At 47.3% G+C, this 18,997-nt stretch overlaps 1 long non-coding RNA gene across 1 annotated transcript in view; it reads left to right on the top strand.

Annotated features, from left to right (window-relative positions):
- Positions 1 to 18,997, top strand: part of LOC140411732 (uncharacterized) — a 105,321-nt gene that overhangs the window by 9,824 nt on the left and 76,500 nt on the right. Inside the window, exon 2 of the long non-coding RNA XR_011940973.1 lies at positions 201 to 270. This is a non-coding gene — a long non-coding RNA (uncharacterized lncRNA). The remainder of the gene's footprint in view (positions 1 to 200; positions 271 to 18,997) is intronic.

Genomic DNA, 18,997 nt, shown 5'->3' with positions numbered 1-18,997 from the left:
GACAGTGACCCAAGACCGGAATCGATCCCGGGTCCCTGACGCTGTGAGGCAGCAGTGTTAACCACTGTGCCACCGTGTCCCTTATGGAAAAGAGTAGGCATTGTACTTGCAAGCAGAATGAGACAGTGTTGAGTTGAGGAAACAAAATGAAGGGAAAAATTGGTGCGTTCTTTGACTGCTGTGTGATCTTTCCCTAACAGCTTTTCTTTTCGGCGTTCCACCCAGGCAATGGTCAACCCACAGATGGCAAAATCAAAAATCTACTCCCAGGTATTTAGGAAACTTTCTCTCTAAACAAAGGTTACTTACTTGCCACCAGAACTTTAAGCTCTGTTAATAGTGTGGTAATTGGTCATTTCTTTTTCGATGTTTGAAAAAGTTTAAAAAACCTTTGGGCACCGGCTTAACCAAACGTTTTCTCTCTGTGATCAGATTGGTCTGTATGCTACTTTCCTGAATTTGAGACAAACCCAGTGGTAAGGTTCCATATCAAATAACAACAGGCGGTGCTCAATCTGTTGAACAATATCTCGCAAATTAAAAGGAAAATGAAACAGATTCGCTGTTTTTCATCTGAGTACAGAATTTCAGTTTCTGGTCTGCCTGTATTTAGTCAGTATTTGAAATGCTTTGACGTCCCATTTCATCATCCATCATAAGTGAGGCCATTTCAATCTTTTGTTTATCTACATCAGCCTTCTCCGCATGTGGCAGCTACTTTTTTGTGGACTTTTTGGACTTGGTGTTTTGATTTCTCCTGCTGGTTCAGACCCAATTTTCTCATATTTTCCATAAAGCTATAAGTACAATCCATATCTGATTGCAGTTACTCAGTGTCCGTGTCTCTCCCTCTATTTTTGCTTTTAAGTATTGCATTCTTCTTTTCCCTTCTCCGAATACTATGTCCACAGTCCTCACAATTCCATTTTTCTTCATTTCCTTTTCTCCATTACTTCTGTTATTTCTTTTAGATCTGACACCCATCGAGCTTTCATTTCCTTTACGTTGTTTCTTTGGCTCATGGAGTCTGGGTATCTCAAGTTCTCTCATGTTTAAATTCCTTCATGGACTCATTCTTCCCCAACTCTGCAACCTCTTCCAGTGCTGTAAATGCATCCCACCAACTCTCCTTTGCTCTGATATCGGGCTCTTGTGCATCCCCCGGCCTTCTTTCTGTCTCAATACCGGTTGCTGTGCCTTTGAACACACTCTTCCAATTACCCCTCCTGCTTCAAGGTTTTTCTTGAAGCCCACTTTTGGTCAACCACCCCAAAATCTCTTCACGTGAAGTGATTTTAATATTTTTCTACATTAAAAGCTTTAGATTAGTGGAATTGTTGATGTACTCATATTTTACCTTTTTATTTTCCAATGCTCATGCTTGTTCCAAGCATTTGCGGTCTTTCTTATTAAAAAGTAACTTGAAAGTTTATTGGGTGAGGGGCTGGTTTAGCACACTGGGCTAAATTGCTGGCTTTTAAAGCAGACCAAGGCAGGCCAACAGCACGGTTCAATTCCCGTACCAGCCTCCCTGAACAGGCGTTGGAATGTGGAGACTAGGGGTTTTTCACAGTAACTTCATTTGAAGCCTACTTGTGAAAATACGCAATTTTCATTTCATCTTTTTCAGATTGGACTAACTAGCATTCATTATCTGAGTGCTATGAGTGCACTCGGTGCTCTGAAATGGCTTATTTGCAAATCTCCCAGTTTTCTGTCCACTGTTGCACAAGGAGGTCACCATGAGGTTCTCTATTGAAAGAGAGCTGAATTTAATTCATAGAATCAAATAATCCCTACAGTTCAGAATGAGGCCATTCACCCACCCTCTGAAAGAGTATTCCACCCTGCCCTATCCCAATAACCCCTTAATCTAACCTACACATCTTTTTTGAGCACTAAGGGGCAATTTAGCATGGCCAATCCCTCCAACCTGCACATCTTTGGACTGTGAGAGGAAACCGAGGCACCCGGAGGAAACCCATGCAGACACAGGGAGAACGTGCAAACTCCAAACGGACAGTGACCAAGGCCAGCGTTGAACCTGGGTCCCTGGCACTGTGAGGTAGCAATGCTTTTTAAAAACTTTTTTCCATTTAAGGGGCAATTTAGCGTGGCCAATCCACCTACCCTGCACATCTTTGGGTTGTGGGGTGAGATCCACGCAGACACGGGGAGAATGTGCTAACTCCATATGGACTGTGACCCAGGGCCGAGATTCGAACCCGGGTCCTCGGTGCTAGCCGCACCCCAACTGTGCTGCCCCCGTGAGGCAGCAGTGCTAACTACCATTTCATTCTCTCCTGCCAGATGGAAGATGGAAGGAGAACATGGTTTCACCAGGAGTTTTGCCTGGTGCAGAGAACCATTGACTGTGCACTTTGTGGGCATCACCTGTAAATTCTGCTCTGTACAGAAACCAAAATGGATTCCACTCCCTCAATGCCCAGCTGGTGTGTGACCATATAGTCACAGAATCATGCAGATCAATGCCTGGTATCCTGGCAACAGCCATGATGCCTCCACTTTGCAGCATCAGCTGTATTTGAGCCATCATGGCAAACCAAAGGATGGCTACTGGCAATGCATACAAAAGTCAACTAACCACATGTTAGAGTCCCTGCAGTGCAGAAGGAGGCCATTCGGCCGATTGAGTCGGCACTGACCCTCTGAAAGAGCACCCCACCCAGGCCCACTCCCCCGCCCCATCCCCACTCCCCCACCTAGCCTGCATAGGACACTAAGGGGCAATTTATCATGGCCAATTCACCTAACCTGCACATCTTTGGACAATGGAAGGGAAACCCACGCAGGCTCAGGGGGAAATCGCAAACTCCTAAAACTCCTGTTATAACCTGCCCGAATCCTATTGGCTGGGGACAATCCTTGGGAACTTTGGGCTCCCCAAATGAGGGGGGTGGGAGGGGGCAATCATTCGCTTTGCAGCTGTATAAATAGACCTGGCCAGTGTGGTACCGGCTAGTGAAGCAACCAGTAGTGAACTACTGGTGTTGCACACATATTGTTGTCAATAAAGTTATTTTCTGTTTGACTCAACATGGCCCTCACAAAATTACCTTTGGGCATTCCCTTATGACTGTCTTTACTTGGTCTCTTTTCTGGGACGTTTGCAGACAGGGGTCTCTTTTTTGGGGGGGCTACCTGAGAGTGGTCTCTTTTCTGGGGTGGGGTCTGTTTATTTAGGGGGTCTCTGGAGAGTCTCCTTAGGGGTCTCTCTGCGATTGGGGTGGCCAGCCGATGGATCACGCTGTCGGACCACCCGCTCAAAATGGGTCAGCCGAAAACTGAGGTCGGCACTGGACACCCAACGGAAGGCCATGCTCCGGTGCCTTGATAGCGGTACCAGTGAATTATGTTTGAGTTTGACGGACCTACCTTGAGATAGTCTGCCTTTGACCAGCGATCAGCCATCCGGGAACATGGACAGCGTCCGCCCTCCCTTGCCGCTCCGCATTGCCGGCAACCTCGGTGCGAACTGGAAGATTTGTAAGCAGAAGTTTCAGCTGTAACTTGAAGCCATCAACCTCGAAACCGTATCGGATGCCAGGAAGATCGCTCTCTTCCTCTCTACAACCGGGGACCACGCCATCCACATCTTCAACTCCCTCACCTTTGCTGAAGGTGAGGACAAGACAAAGTTCAAAACAGTCCTGCTGAAGTTCGACAGCCACTGTCACCTCCAAGTCAACGAGAGCTTTGAACGCTATGTGTTCCAGCAAAGGCTTCAGGGCAAGGATGAACCTTTCCAGTCTTTCTTAACCCATCTCAGTATCCTCGCGCAGTCCTGCAACTGCGGCTCCACTTCCGACTCCATGATCCGCGACCAGATCATTATCGGTGTCCATTCCGATCCCCTTCGCCAGCAACTCCTCAAAGTTAAGTAGCTCACCCTCACCATCGCCATCGAAACCTGCATCCTACATGAGCACACTAATGACCAGTACTCCCATATCAAGGCGGCAGAGGCGGTGCGGCAAGGCCCCCACGATGCGGAGCGGGTGCAGGCCATAAAACAGCTCCAGGGCCTGAGTCTGGATGAGGGCAGCCATTTTGCGCACTTTTCCCGGGCTCCTGCCCATGCGCGCAACGACCGAGGGGACGGCGAGGCCGAGGATCGAACTGCGCATGTGCGCACATCTTTTGACCGTACCGCGCATGCGCGGTGGCGCACGGAACGTCCTGATGTCGGCGTCATGACTGCAACAACTGTGGCTCCGCTCACTTAAAGCAGCAGGTCCCGCGCAATCTCAACGCTGTCTCCAGTGTGGCAAGTTTGGCCACTACGCAGCCCTGTGCAAATCTGCTCAACTGCCCACCACACAGCGATCCCAGCCACAGCGCAGGAATGTCCGGTCAGTGCAGCAACCCGTTGCAGACTCCGACTCCGACATGGTTCCAGATTCCGACACCGAGGGCCTCACATCCCCATTCCGGGTGGGCATCATCACCAAGCATACGATGCTTTCCAAAGAAAAGGCTAATCCACTCCCAATGCTGAGCATTGATCCGGACGACGAGTGGTGTGCCACCCTTATGGTCAACGAATCTCGCATACGCTTCAGGCTGGACACCGGCGCTTCAGCGAACCCCATTTCGAAGTCTGACCTGGATACCATCCACGTCAAGCCGAGCATTCTTCCATCGGTCTGCCAGCTCATCAACTACAATGGCAATTCCATTGCTGCCAGTGGCTCATGCCAGCTTGTGGTTTCTCATCGTTACTCAAGAGCCACCCTGTGTTTCGAAATAGTAGCGTCCAACAAAGCTTCCTTGCTCGGTGCTCAGGCCTGCAAAATCTCGAATCTTGTGCAGTGGGTTCACTCCATGTCGCCCGCTGAGGCATCAGCCGCGCCAGGTGCCAACTTTCAAACCCAATTAGATGACATCACAGCACGATACCACAGCGTCTTCGAGGGTATGGACACACTCCCCTACACATGCAAAATACTTCTGAAACCGAATGCCACACCCGTGGTTCATGCACCACATCGGGTGCCAGCACCCCTTAAGGACCGCCTCAAGCAGCAGCTGCAAGACCTCCAGGACCAGGGCGTCATTTCTAAGGTCACGGAACCCACGGACTGGGTTGGCTCTATGGTTTGTGTCAAAAAACCATCAGGGGAACTTCGCATTTGTATCAACCCCAAAGATTTGAACTGTAACATCATGAGGGAACACTACCCCATCCCTAAGCGAGAAGAGCTCACTAGCGAAATGGCTCACGCCAAGTTATTTACGAAGCTGGATGCCTCCAAGGGGTTTTGGCAGATACAGCTAGACGCATCCAGTCGAAAGCTCTGCACTTTTAACACCCCATTTGGTCATTACTGTTACAACCAGATGCCCTTTGGCATCATCTCCGCCTCGGAGATGTTCCACCGAATAATGGAGTAAATGATGGAGGGCATCGAGGGGGTGCGAGTGTACGTCGATGACATCACTGTCTGGTCCTCAACTCCTCAGGAACACATCGATCGCCTCAAGCGAGTGTTCCATAGGATCCACGAGCATGGCCTCCGAATCAACAGAGCCAAGTGCTCGTTCGGTCAACCAGAATTCATTGCCCGCCACAGAGACTGAACTTATAGACTGAATGTTGCATTGCCTTGTGCTTTGTTTACACATCTGTACATATTGTTTCTTCCTAATTTGTTGTATGCACTCTATCTGCACTAGACACCTTCCCATGTAAATACATTCAAGTATTTTGTATATAGTTCAGCTCCTACTCATGTAAATACTCTCACATACTTTGTACATAGTCAGACTCATACACACACCCACTATTTATTGACACATACACACATTTTTTGAAAGGGGGGAGATGTCATAATATACACACAGGTATATGATGGTGCACAGACAGTGAGTGACACAAAGGATGACCAATGAACATACAGAACACAGCAGCCAATCACAAGACAGGACACGACCACTATAAAACCAGAGGGCACTAGTTTTCCCGCCCTCTTGGGATTCAGCCTCTAGGACAGTCAGAGCCTGTGAGCAACAACTAGAACATCCACCATGTGGCAGTAAGATAGTCTGGTCAGGTAAGCCTCAGGTCTCCAGTCAACTCAGCATAGTGTCAACCCACAGTTCAAGCATGTTTAATAGTTAAACGTTTAATAAAATAGAGTTGCATTTCTTCAAGTTTTGGAAGCCTGTCTCTCTCTGCTACAGTAAACACAATCCTCGCAGACTCAGCTTACCCAACACATCACCGACCAGGTCCTACACTCTGCTCTGTGACGGGTAGGGGCTGTTGGTCCTGTGGGCTCCCTCCGGTCTTTTCCCACTCCCTGCGGTTGTGGGCCGCTTTCTCTTCATGTGCACAGTGTGAGACACTCGGACACTGGCAATGCAGGAGGTCCGCAGCTGGTGGCCTGTATGTGCAGGGCAGCCGGCAATGGCGGGAGGTAAGGGTGTAGCTATGCGGTGCAGAATGGAGTGCAAGGGGGCTACCGGTGGGTGGGGTGCGGTCGCCCTCTGGGGGGCGCGGTGGGTCTGAAGGGTGTGTGGTGGGGGTGCGTGGGACGGAGGTGGTGCCAGGGGCACAGAGCTGGTGACTGACCCAGCTGCCCCGAGGAGATTGCGCAGCTTCTTTCTGCGCTGCTGCCAGTCCTTGCGGTGGGGTCCAAAGCGCTCACGGCCTCTGCCCCCGCGTCAAGCCTGGTTGACATCGATGGGTGGCAGCTGCCTTCCCGCCAAGGGGAACAGCGTGTCTGCCTCTCTTCCATGCATCCAGGCATCCAGCAATATCTCAAGCTCTGCATCTGCAAATCTCAGGGCTGCTCTCCGGGGTGGCATCTTCTTGGCTGGAATGAGAGTATATGGGGGGTGGAGTGCTTATATGTAGCTTGTTTATCAGGCTCTCCACTGCCAATCCCGACTGCAGCGAATCCGTCGCTGGCGTGAGTTGGATTTGCCCTAGTTCCACGTGGTGTGAGTGCTGGCCCAAGTGGATTGCACTGTGGCTTCACAGCACCAGGTTCCCAGGTTCGATTCCCGGCTGGGTCACTGTGCGGAGTCTGCACGTTCTCCCCGTGTCTGTATGGGTTTCCTCCGGGTGCTCCGGTTTCCTCCCACAGTCCAAAGACGTGCAGGTTAGGTGGATTGACCATGATAAATTGCCCTTAGTGACCAAAAAGGTTAGGAGGGTTTATTGGATTACGGGGATAGGGTGGAAATGAGGGCTTAAGCGGGTCGGTGCAGACGCGATGGCGCTGTGAAGCCACAGTGCTATCCACTTGGGCTACCGTGCTGCTCTGTAGCAAGGTCCCATGGCCAGCCAACTCCCCTCCTCTGCAGCGCATATCGGCCCTGACCCCTCAACACTGTAAATTGGCCCTGACCCTCCCTTCCCTCACTGCACTGCGGCCTCCCACCCCTCGGATTGCAAGGGTGCCCCCCTACTCCAAATATGGGGGTGACCTGACCCGCCCTGACCTGCCCAGGGACTGCTGTCATCGGGGGACCTGCTACAGAGACCCCTGTTATGGGGGACCCCCTCACCCTCACCCAGACCCCTGTAATAGGGGGTCTCCCCACAGGGATCTCCTGCCTAAAGGAACTCCATCCACAGACTCCCCTTCCACACACAGGCCCAGTACCAACCTTGACCACGCCCCAGAACTCCAAACGATTTCCCGCTGTCTCGGAATTTGACAAAAATCCATCCATACCAAAACGTTAGCTCTGTCCTCTATCCACAGATGCTTTCAGACCTGCTGAGATTGTCCAGCATTTTCTGCTTTTTATATTTGCTTTTATTTTAAAATAGCATGCTGCCCGCATTATATTGAACAGGCGCGACTTACTTGCACATCGTGACCCATTCTTTGGGCCACTTTATCCCCTGAAGACCTTTGTAAGATTGTCCGTACCAATGCGCTCACATGATTACAACTCTGAGAACCATCCTTGTTTTCATTTCAATGTTTAATAATCTTCCTTAATTTTTCATCTGAAGATGCACAGGGGTCAAAACTGGAGGTTCAGGCTGACAAATGGAATTATTCTCCAGAATTATACAAATCATAATTGAAGGGACTACAGAGAACGGATTAACATGTGGAATGCAGCCGTTGACATTAATATGCCAAAATCCCAGTCGTCACCTCCAGTATTGCATTCCTTCTTACATGAAGCACAGTGCTTTCTGCAGCATTGGCAGAATTGATAGTCACGCCCTGAAGCTTCGAAAGAGTGCTCACTTGATCCAAGGAAATGAATATTAACCAGTGCATGTAAGAATTCAATTTCCTTAGTTATTTGATTTGAATTTGGTTTCAAGAAATGAAATGTGCAGCTATTCTTAATCCAAATCAGATCTCGAATCATAGAATTTACAGTGCAGTGACCCAAGCCGGGAATCGAACCTGGGATCCTGGAGCTGTGAAGCAACTGTGCTAACCACTGTGCTACCATGCTGTCCCTCAATCTCAATCATTAATTTTCGCAGATAGGGGTAGCACAGTGATTAGCACTGTTGCTTCACTGTGCTCACTGTCTGTGTGGAGTCTGCACCTTCTGCCCGTGTCTGCGTGGGCTTCCTCCGGGTGCTCCAGTTTCCTCCCACAAGTCCCGAAAGATGTTCTATTAGGTAATTTGGACATTCTGAATTCTCCCTCTGTGTACCCGAACTGTAGGCGGAATGTGGCGACTAGGGGATTTTCACAGTAACTTCATTGCAGTGTTAATGTAAGCCTACTTGTGGCAATAAAGATTATTATTATATAGGGATTTTAAATGGACATTGTCAGACAATAACAATGTATTCTCATTGCTGCCAAGGATTTAATATAAATACTTACTTTCCTATATTCACTAGCCCAGAAATGATGCCACAGAAAAACTGAGCATCCCAAGATCCACACTAAAACGAGTTGATGTTCATTTTCTTCCTCTTCAAATCAAATAGGAGCATCGCAACAGGAGTAGGCCATTCATCCCACCTCGGCTGTTAGATTACTGCTGTTGGACACGTCAATTCTACTTATATGTCACTGCTCCTTACCCCTGATATCTTTACCTAACAAAAATCAATCTCAGTCTTGAAAATGTCAATTGATTCAGCCAATAGCCTTAAAGGTTCTCAATTCCCACTGCCCTTTGTGTGAAAAGAATGCTTAAAATTTTCACTTGTAAATATTGTAGCTCTAATGATCTTATCTGCCCTTGTTCTGTAATTCCTTCAACACAGGAAATATAGATATTCTGTATCTGTACTACTCAATTGCTACCATTTTAAACAATACCACTCACATAACTGGTTGGCAGTTAAGTGTCAGTCACATAAATTTCCCTTGATCTAAAAGCAGGAGGGGGAGGGGAGTCAATTCAGGACAGTTTAACAAGAGCAACTTGTAAACTCACTCCCAGTGAGTTCTCCCAGGGAGCCAGAGAGAAGACAGCCAGAGAGAAGACAGCCAGAGTGAGACAGCAAAGAGTGAGTTTGGGAATTTGAATCTAGGTGGGAATTCGAAGCTGGGTGGGGAGGAAATGCTTTTTATCCCTGGTAAGTGACTGGTAAGTAGTGTTTCTGTTTTTCTGTTTCTTTTCTTTGGTATATTTATTTATTTTTTCTTTGTTTTCTTTTTGTTGTTGTTGAAATTGTAGTTGTTGAAGTTAACCGAAGGTTTAAGACATGGCAGGAGATCTCAGACCCGTGTCATGCTCCTCGTGTGCGATGTGGGAGCTCAGGGACACGTCCACTGACCCTGGCTCCTTCACGTGCAAGAGGTGTGTCCAGTTGCAGCTCCTGTTAGACCGCTTGACGGCTCTGGAGCTGCGGATGGACTCACTTTGGAGCATCCGCGATGCTGAGGACGTCGTGGATAGCACGTTCAGTGAGTTGGTCACACCGCAGGTGAAAGGTACTGAGGGAGATAGAAAATGGGTGACCAAAAGACAGAGCAAGAGTAGGAAGGCAGTGCAGGTGTCCTCTGCGGTCATCTCCCTGCAAAACAGATGTACCGCTTTGGATACTGTTGAGGGAGATGGCTCACCAGGGGAAGGCAGCAGCAGCCAGGTTCATGGCACTGTGGCTGGCTCTGTTGCACAGGAAGGAGAATGGCAGGGATATAGTGATAGGAGACTCAATTGTAAGGGGAATAGACAGGCGGTTCTGCGGACGCAATCGAGACTCCAGGATGGTATGTTGCCTCCCTGGTGCAAGGGTCAAGGATGTCTCGGAGCGGCTGCAGGGCATTCTGGGGGGGGGGGGGGAGGGTGAACAGCCAGCTGTCGTGGTGCACATAGGCACCAACGATATAGGTAAAAAATGGGACGAGGTCCTACAAGCTGAATTTAGGGAGCTAGGAGTTAAACTAAAAAGTAGGACCTCAAAGGTAGTAATCTCAGGATTGCTACCAGTGCCACGAGCTAGTCAGACTAGGAATGTCAGGATAGAGAGGATGAATACGTGGCTCGAGAGATGGTGCAAGAGGGAGGGATTCAAATTCCTGGGACATTGGAACCGGTTCTGGGGGAGGTGGGACCAGTACAAACCGGACGGTCTGCACCTGGGCAGGACTGGAACCAATGTCCTAGGGGGGGGGGGGGGTGTTTGCTAGAGCTGTTGGGGAGAGTTTAAACTAATGTGGCAGGGGGATGGGAACCGATGCAGGAAGTTGGAAGGTAGTAAAACAGGGACAGAAATAAAAGGCAGTAAGGGGGAAAGTGTAAGGCAGAGAAGCCATACTCAAAAATCAAAAAGGGCGACAGTACAAGGTACAGTGACTGAGGGGAGCTCAGTGAATAGGACCAGGAATACTAAAAGAAATAAAACGGGAAGTGAAAACATTAATGGTAAGCGACGCGGCAGGTTGTTACATGAAGATATGGGTTCGACGACAAGGAAAATTAGGAGAAAGGTTAAGAGGAAATATAACTTAGGAGAGGTTACTGATCGAGGTGTTAAGATTCAGAACAGAGGTAAAAAAGCCAACATAAGGGTACTTTACCTCAATGCTCGTAGTATTCGGAATAAGGTAAATGAGTTGATGGCGCAAATCATCGTGAATGACTATGATTTAGTGGCCATTACTGAAACATAGTTAAAGGATGGTCACGACTGGGAGTTAAATATCCGAGGGTATCAAACTTTTCGGAAGGACAGAGTGGATGGTAAGGGAGGTGGTGTAGCTCTGTTATTTAAGGATGACATCCGGGCAACAGTAAGGGATGACATCGGTGCTATGGAGGATAAGGTTGAATCCATTTGGGTGGAAATCAGGAATAGTAAGGCAAAATAGTCACTGATAGGAGTAATCTATAGGCCACCAAATAGTAACATTATGGTGGGGCAGGCAATAAACAAAGAAATAACAGATGCATGTAGAAATGGTACAGCAGTTATCATGGGGGATTTTAATCTACATGTTGATTGGTTTAACCAGGTCGGTCAAGGCAGCCTTGAGGAGGAGTTTATAGAATGTATCCGCGATAGTTTCCTAGAACAGTATGTAATGGAACCTACGAGGGAACAAGCGGTCCTAGATCTGGTCCTGTGTAATGAGACAGGGTTGATTCAGGATCTCATAGTTAGGGATCCTCTCGGAAGGAGCGATCGCAATGTGGTGGAATTGAAAATACAGGTGGAGGGTGAGAAGGTAAAATCAAGCACTAGTGTTTTGTGCTTAAACAAAGGAGATTACAATGGGATGAGAGAAGAACTAGCTAAGGTAGACTGGGAACAAAGACTTTATAGTGAAACAGTTGAGGAACAGTGGATAACCTTCCAAGTGCTTTTTCACAGTGCTCAGCAAAGGTTTATACCAACAAAAAGGAAGGACGGTAAAAAGAGGGAAAATCGACCATGGATATCTAAGGAAATAAGGGAGAGTATCAAATTGAAGGAAAAAACATACAAAGTAGTAAAGATCAGTGGGAGACTAGAGGACTGGGAAATCTTTAGGGGGGCAACAGAAAGCTACTAAAAAAGCTATAAAGAGAGATTATGAGAGTAAACTTGCTCAGAATATAAAAACAGATAGTAAAAGTTTCTACAAATACATAAAACCAAAAAGAGTGGCTAAGGTAAATATTGGTCCTTTAGAGGATGAGAAGGGAGATTTAATAATGGGAGATGAGGAAATGGCTGAGGAACTGAACAGGTTTTTTGGGTCGGTCTTCACAGTGGAAGACACAAATAACATGCCAGTGACTGATGGAAATGAGGCTATGACAGGTGAGGACCTTGAGAGGATTGTTATCACCAAGGAGGTAGTGATGGGCAAACTAATGGGGCTGAAGGTAGACAAGTCTCCTGGACCTGATGGAATGCATCCCAGGGTGCTAAAAGAGATGGCTAGGGAAATTGCAAATGCACTAGTGATAATTTACCAAAATTCACTAGACTCTGGGGTGGTCCCGGCGGATTGGAAATTAGCAAACGTGACACCACTGTTTAAAAAAGGAGGTAGGCAGAAAACGGGTAATTATAGGCCAGTGAGCTTAACTTCGGTAGTAGGGAAGATGCTGGAATCTATCATCAAGGAAGAAATAGCGAGGCATCTGGATGGAAATTGTCCCATTGGGCAGACGCAGCATGGGTTCATAAAGGGCAGGTCGTGCCTAACTAATTTAGTGGAATTCTTTGAGGACATTACCAGTGCGGTAGATAACGGGGAGCCAATGGATGTGGTATATCTGGATTTCCAGAAAGCCTTTGACAAGGTGCCACACAAAAGGTTGTTGCATAAGATAAAGATGCATGGCATTAAGGGTAAAGTAGTAGCATGGATAGAGGATTGGTTAATTAATAGAAAGCAAAGAGTGGGGATTAATGGGTGTTTCTCTGGTTGGCAATCAGTAGCCAGTGGTATCCCTCAGGGATCAGTGTTGGGCCCACAACTGTTCACAATTTACATAGATGATTTGGAGTTGGGGACCAAGGGCAATGTGTCCAAGTTTGCAGACGACACTAAGATAAGTGGTAAAGCAAAAAGTGCAGAGGATACTGGAAGTCTGCAGAGGGATTTGGATAGGCTAAGTGAATGGGCTAGGGTCTGGCAGATGGAATACAATGTTGACAAATGTGAGGTTATCCATTTTGGTAGGAATAACAGCAAAAGGGATTATTATTTAAATGATAAAATATTAAAACATGCTGCTGTGCAGTGAGACCTGGGTGTGCTAGTGCATGAGTCGCAAAAAGTTGGTTTTCAGGTGCAACAGGTGATTAAGAAGGCAAATGGAATTTTGTCCTTCATTGCTAGAGGGATGGAGTTTAAGAGTAGGGTGGTTCTGCTGCAATTGTATAAGGTATAAGGGATACATTCAACCAAGTGTGACATCAAGGTGCCTGAGCAAAACTGGAGTCAATGGGAATCAGGAGGAAAACCCTGCATTGGATAGTCATATCTGGAACAAAGGAAGATGGTTATGATTATTGGAGTCCAATCGCTTCAGCCCCAGGGCATTGCTTTAGTAGCACCTCGGGGTAGTGTCCTAGGCCCAGTCATCTTCAGCTGCTTCATCAATGACCCTCCGCCCCTCCCCCAGCCCCCCAATCATAAAGTCAGAAGTGAGGATATTTCCAAACAGCTCACTGTAAACCCAAATATTAACTTTACCAAACGACCAAAAAATGATGAAGTTACCAACAAGATTACACTTTTTGTTACTTTTACTTTAGTACAAATTAGAATTAACTTAAATTAAACCCGACTTAAGAGGGAAATTATAGTCAGTACAAACTATAAATTATTCACAGAATAATAGCTATATGAGATCACAAATATCCACATCACCCCATGTACAAATGTGGCACCCTGTGCAATTTCACAGGGCGGGATTCTCCGTTTGCTGACGGCGAAATCGCAAAATGCTTTTGGGCGGAGAATAGCTTCCTATGCCAAAATCGCTGTAGGAAGCGGATTGATGCCAAATCGGGATGCTCCGATGTCACTCTGTAGAACCACGGGCCAAGGCGATTAGTCAGTGGGGTGCGCATCAAGATGGCTGCCCTGCAGGTTGCGGCCAAGGCAGTTGGCAGTTTGTGCCTGGACACTGCTGCAATTCTGTGTGTGGGGGGGTGGGGGGGGGGTCACTCCGGTCACATGGCCCATTCCCCCGTCATCCCTCTGCGAATGATATGCAAATGATATTTACAGCTCGTGTGGAGTGGAACGTATGGACGCAGATGTCGAGGTGCTGGAGAATTGCAATTTGGCGTGAAATCGGCACCTGCCACGATTTTGGTGTCGGAACCGATTCTCCGCCGAATCGCGTTTCCCAATTTCGCCGATGGAGAAGCCTGTCCCAGATCTTCCTGAATAGTCCCAACGCAGCTCAATTTGGCTTGAGGATTTCATTCACATCTCGTAACCTTCTGTGTTGATTTAACTGCCTCGAGAAAGCTTGATGTTTATATGTTGTACTGCTGCCTTCTTTTCTGTTCCATCAACCAGATTTCCCAGCTGGATGCCATTTCACAAATAAGGAACGGCAATACCAGCGTTCAATAAGTATCATTGTAAATATTCTGCAAATAATAAATAGCTGGAAAAAGTCAGCAATGTCCTGCAAGCCTTCCAGCACATAACCTGCTTTGAAAGGATTAAAAAAAAGGTGTATAGTGCACTGTTACTGAACGTGGCAGTTCAATCATTTTGATATAGGACCAGATTTTGATAAATATAAGTAACATTCCAATATTGATTGACTTATTCACTGCACACAATTATTCAATTATTTACTCGGCCTCACCGTACTTAAATGTACTCTAACTTCAAGTGTGTTTAGAAATTACGTCTGATGTGTGTGCAGGTTAGGTGGATTGCCCGCACCCCACTGTGGCCATCTAAAATGGCCATTAGTGTCCAAAGATGTGCAGGTTAGGTGGGATTACGGGAATAGGGCAGGGAGTGTGCCTAGGCAGGGTGCTTTTTCAGAGGGTCAGCACAGATTTGATGGGCCGAATTGTAGGGATTCTATGGGCGGGATTCTCCTACCTCCCGCTGGGTCGGAGAATCCCCGGGGGGGGCGGCACAAATCCTGCCCAGCCGCCGTATTCTCTGCCGCCGTTTTTCGCGCAGAGGCGGGATTCACGCCACGCCGGTCGGGGGCCGTTGACAGTGGCTCCCCGGCGATTCTCTGGGCCCCGATGGGCCGAGCGGCCATCCATTTTTGGCTAGTCCCGCCGGCGTGGGTTACATATGGTCCCACACGGCGGGACCTGGCAGGTAAGTCGGCGGGGGCGGTCCTCGGGGGGGGGGGGGGGGGGGGCGCGGGGGGATCCGACCCCGGGGGGGCCCCCACGGTGGCCTGGCCCGCGATCGGGGCCCACCGATCTGCAGGTGGGCCTGTCCGTGGGGGCACTTCTTCCTTCTGCGGCGGCCCCTGTAGGGCTCCACCATGGCCGGCACGGAGAAGAGAATCGCGGTAGGAAGCGGTTTGATGCCAAATCGGGATGCTCCGATTTCACTCTGCAGAACCTGTGGCTTGCGCCAAAGCACGCCGGCCGGTCTGCGCATGCGCAGAATCACGGCGACGGTTCCGCGCATGCACGAGATCAGGATAGCCATTCCCGCGCATGCTAGAACTCGCGCAATCCCTTCGGCGCCGGCTGGAGCGACGCCAACCCCTCCGAAATCCACCTAGCCAGGTGAGAATTCCTCACCTTGGGAGCTCGTTGACGCCGGAGTCGTTGGCTCCAGTTTTCCGCCGGCATGGGGACTTAGTCCCCGGAAGCTCTATGGTCTCTGTCAAAGAAATGCAATACATTCTAATCATAATGTCTCTCTAATTATAGAGATGCTGTATTGTAACAGCTGGGTGATGAGCATATGAGCATATGAACAAGGAACAATTCAGCTCCATCATTTAATAATATAATGGCTGATCTGATAGTCAGCTCAAATCTGCATCCTGACTACCCCCGATAACATATCACTTGCTTACCAAGAATCTATCTACCACTGCCTTAAAAATATTCAAAGACTCTGCTTCCTCCAGGAAGAGAGTTCCAAAGATTCACGACCCTCTGAGAGAAAGAAATTCACTTTATCTCCATTTTAATGACTGATCCTTTATTTTACACAGTGACCTCTCACTCTAGATTCTCCAACAAGAGGAAACATTCTCTCCATATCCACCATGTTGAGACACCACAAGGTCTTCTTTGTTTTAATCAAGTCACCTCCTAGTCTTCTAAACTCCAGCAGATACGAGTCAAGCTGGTCTAATCTTTCCTTCAATGACAACCCACCCATTCCCAGGTATTAATCTGGTGAACTGCTTCCAATGCATCTACATCCTTCCTTAAATATGGGGATCAATACTGTACACAGTATTCCAGATGTAGTCTCACCAATGCCCTGTATAGCTGAAGCATAACTTCCCTACTTTGTAATCAACTCCCTTGCAATAAATGATAACGTTCAATTAGCTTTCCTAATTACTTGCTGTACCGTATACTACCTTTTGCAATTCTTGCACTTCATACACAAGGGCACCCAGATCCCTCTATCCCTCTTCACCTCAGATCTCTGCAATCTCTAACTCTCTCTATAGCACTTTACCTTCCTCAACATTGCATGATTTTTGTAAAGTATGGGTAAGGAATTGGTTAAGAGGTTGAAGTAAGATGAATGCATATGTACTCCAATTGAATGAAATGAAATTTGCTTATTGTCACAAGTAGGCTTCAAATGAAGTTACTGTGAAAAACCCCTCGTCGCCACATTCCAGCGCTTGTTCAGGGAGGCTGGTACGGGAATTGAACCGTGCTGCTGGCCTGCCTTGGTTTGCTTTAAAAGCCAGCGATTTAACCCAGTGTGCTAAACCAGCCCCAATTGGCAGGCTGTGACTAGCAGTGTCCCCTATCGATTTGTGCTGGAGCTTCAACATTTCACTATATCACTGATATAAATGAAGGAACAGAGAGCATTGTATCTGAGTTTCCTGACAACACCAAGTAAGGTGGCACTGTAATGTAGATGGAAGGGCAGCACGGTAGCATTGTGGATAGCACAATTGCTTTACAGCTCCAAGGTCCCAGGTTCGATTCTGGCTTGGGTCACTGTCTGTGCGGAGTCTGCTCATCCTCCCTGTGTGTGCGTGGGTTTCCTCCGGGTGCTCCGGTTTCCTCCCACAGTCCAAAGATGTGCAGGTTAGGTGGATTGGCCATGATAAATTGTCCTTAGTGTCCAAAATTGCCCTTAGTGTTGGGTGGGGTTACTGGGTTATGGGGATAGGGTGGAGGTGTTGACCTAGGGTGGGGTGCTCTTTCCAGGAGCCGGTGCAGACTCGATGGGCTGAATGGCCTCCTTCTGCATTGTAAATTCTGTGAAGCAGAAAAGTGCTAGTGAACATTGATCGACTAAGTGAATGCACAAAGCTGTGGCAAAAGTAGTTTAACATGGGGAAGTGTGAGGCCGTCCACTTTGAACTTAAGGAAGACAGAGCACTGCGTTATCTAAATAGTAAAACAATAGAAGTTTTGGAAGAGCAGAGAGACTTTGGTGTACATTTACAGAAACCATTTACAAAAAATGGTTGATGGAATATGAGTCTTCCTCCAAAGAGGCTTGGAATACAAGGGGTGAATCCTATGGAAATATGGAACGAGCTGCCTGGGAGGGTGGTGGAGGCAGGTACTCTCGCAACATTTAAGAATCATCTAGATGAGCACTTAAACCACCAAGGCACAGTAGGCTGTGGACCAAGTGCTGATAAATGGGGTTAAAATAGATTGATATTTGATGGTGGACTGAGGGGCCTGTTTCTGTGCTGTATGACTCTATGATACCAGGGATATTTAAGGGATTAAATTATGAGAGCAGGTTGCAGAGAGGAGATATTTCTTCACCTTTTTGTACCCTAGATGATTGTGGATGCTACATCAACAAATATATTTAAGGCCGAAATAGACAGGGAATCAAAGGATATGGGGAGCGATGGAAAAGTGAAGTTGACTCAGAGGATCAGCCATGATTGTACTGTTGGCAGAGCCAGTTTGAAGGGCTGAATGTTTAATTTCTGCTCCTATTTCATGCGTTTTTGTGTTCTGAGTTTGCATCTCAAATATAGAGGATTAAATGGAAATCTAATTGAAACGTTCATAATGATTAAAGGATTTGATAGAACAGATAGAGAAGAAAACTATTGTGCGGGATTCTCTCAGCCCAGTGTCATGTGAGAGTACCTTTAAGAAATGGGTGTTTTTATAGAATAACTGTAGTGGGTGTGCCTTTAAGAAATGGCTGTTTATTACTGCAGTGATGTCAGAGAGTGGGTGGAGCTGGGCTGTCTGTCTACTTTACTTTCATTTTTGAGCAGGATGCTATAGAGTGAGGTTTTAGTTTTGTTTTCAGAGAGAAGAGCTGCAGTGAAAGCCAGCAGATGTGCATGGATCTCTCTGCAAACCAAGGACTGTCTCCAAATCAATTGGGTGATTTCAAAGGGATGACTGCTCTCAATAGTGAATTTCAACCTGATCTTTGTGGTAAAAAGGATCTTTTGTCTTCCGGATGTTGTTTGGGAATTTATTAAGGGTTATTTGTCGAATACTGTATTCTTTGGGGATGTATTGGTGTTGATAGTTGTTAAGATGTTGACTGTGGGTTTATAAAGTGTTAACTAGTTTCATAAATAAACATTGTTTTAATTTCAAAGTACTGTAAAGCTCTGTTTGCATCAGGGCCGTGTGCTCCCCATAGCACAATCTATTAAAAGTTGTGGGTCAGGTGAACTCCATGATACACTTTGGGGTTCTCTAAACCCTGGCCCATAACAAATTGGGGGCTCGAGGGGGATAAAAGTCTATCTATTGGATTGGCTTAGTGAACTTAAAGACAGTGAGGGGTGAGCATATTGTGGTTGCTTTTCAGGTGTGGTATTCCAGTTAAAGTGGGGAGTGTGTTGTGGACAACGCCTCTTTCAGAGGCTCTAAAGTTTTTGGGGGTGAAGACGATCACACGCAGTACCTTACAGACAGAGACTAAAAGCAGACTGTTCGATTTGGCAA

The sequence above is a fragment of the Scyliorhinus torazame genome, chromosome 4 (genome assembly GCF_047496885.1).
Source record: "Scyliorhinus torazame isolate Kashiwa2021f chromosome 4, sScyTor2.1, whole genome shotgun sequence".
Lineage (NCBI taxonomy): Eukaryota > Metazoa > Chordata > Chondrichthyes > Carcharhiniformes > Scyliorhinidae > Scyliorhinus > Scyliorhinus torazame.
Note: the sequence above shows the minus strand (reverse complement) of the source record. Positions and strands in the feature narration are given on the sequence as shown.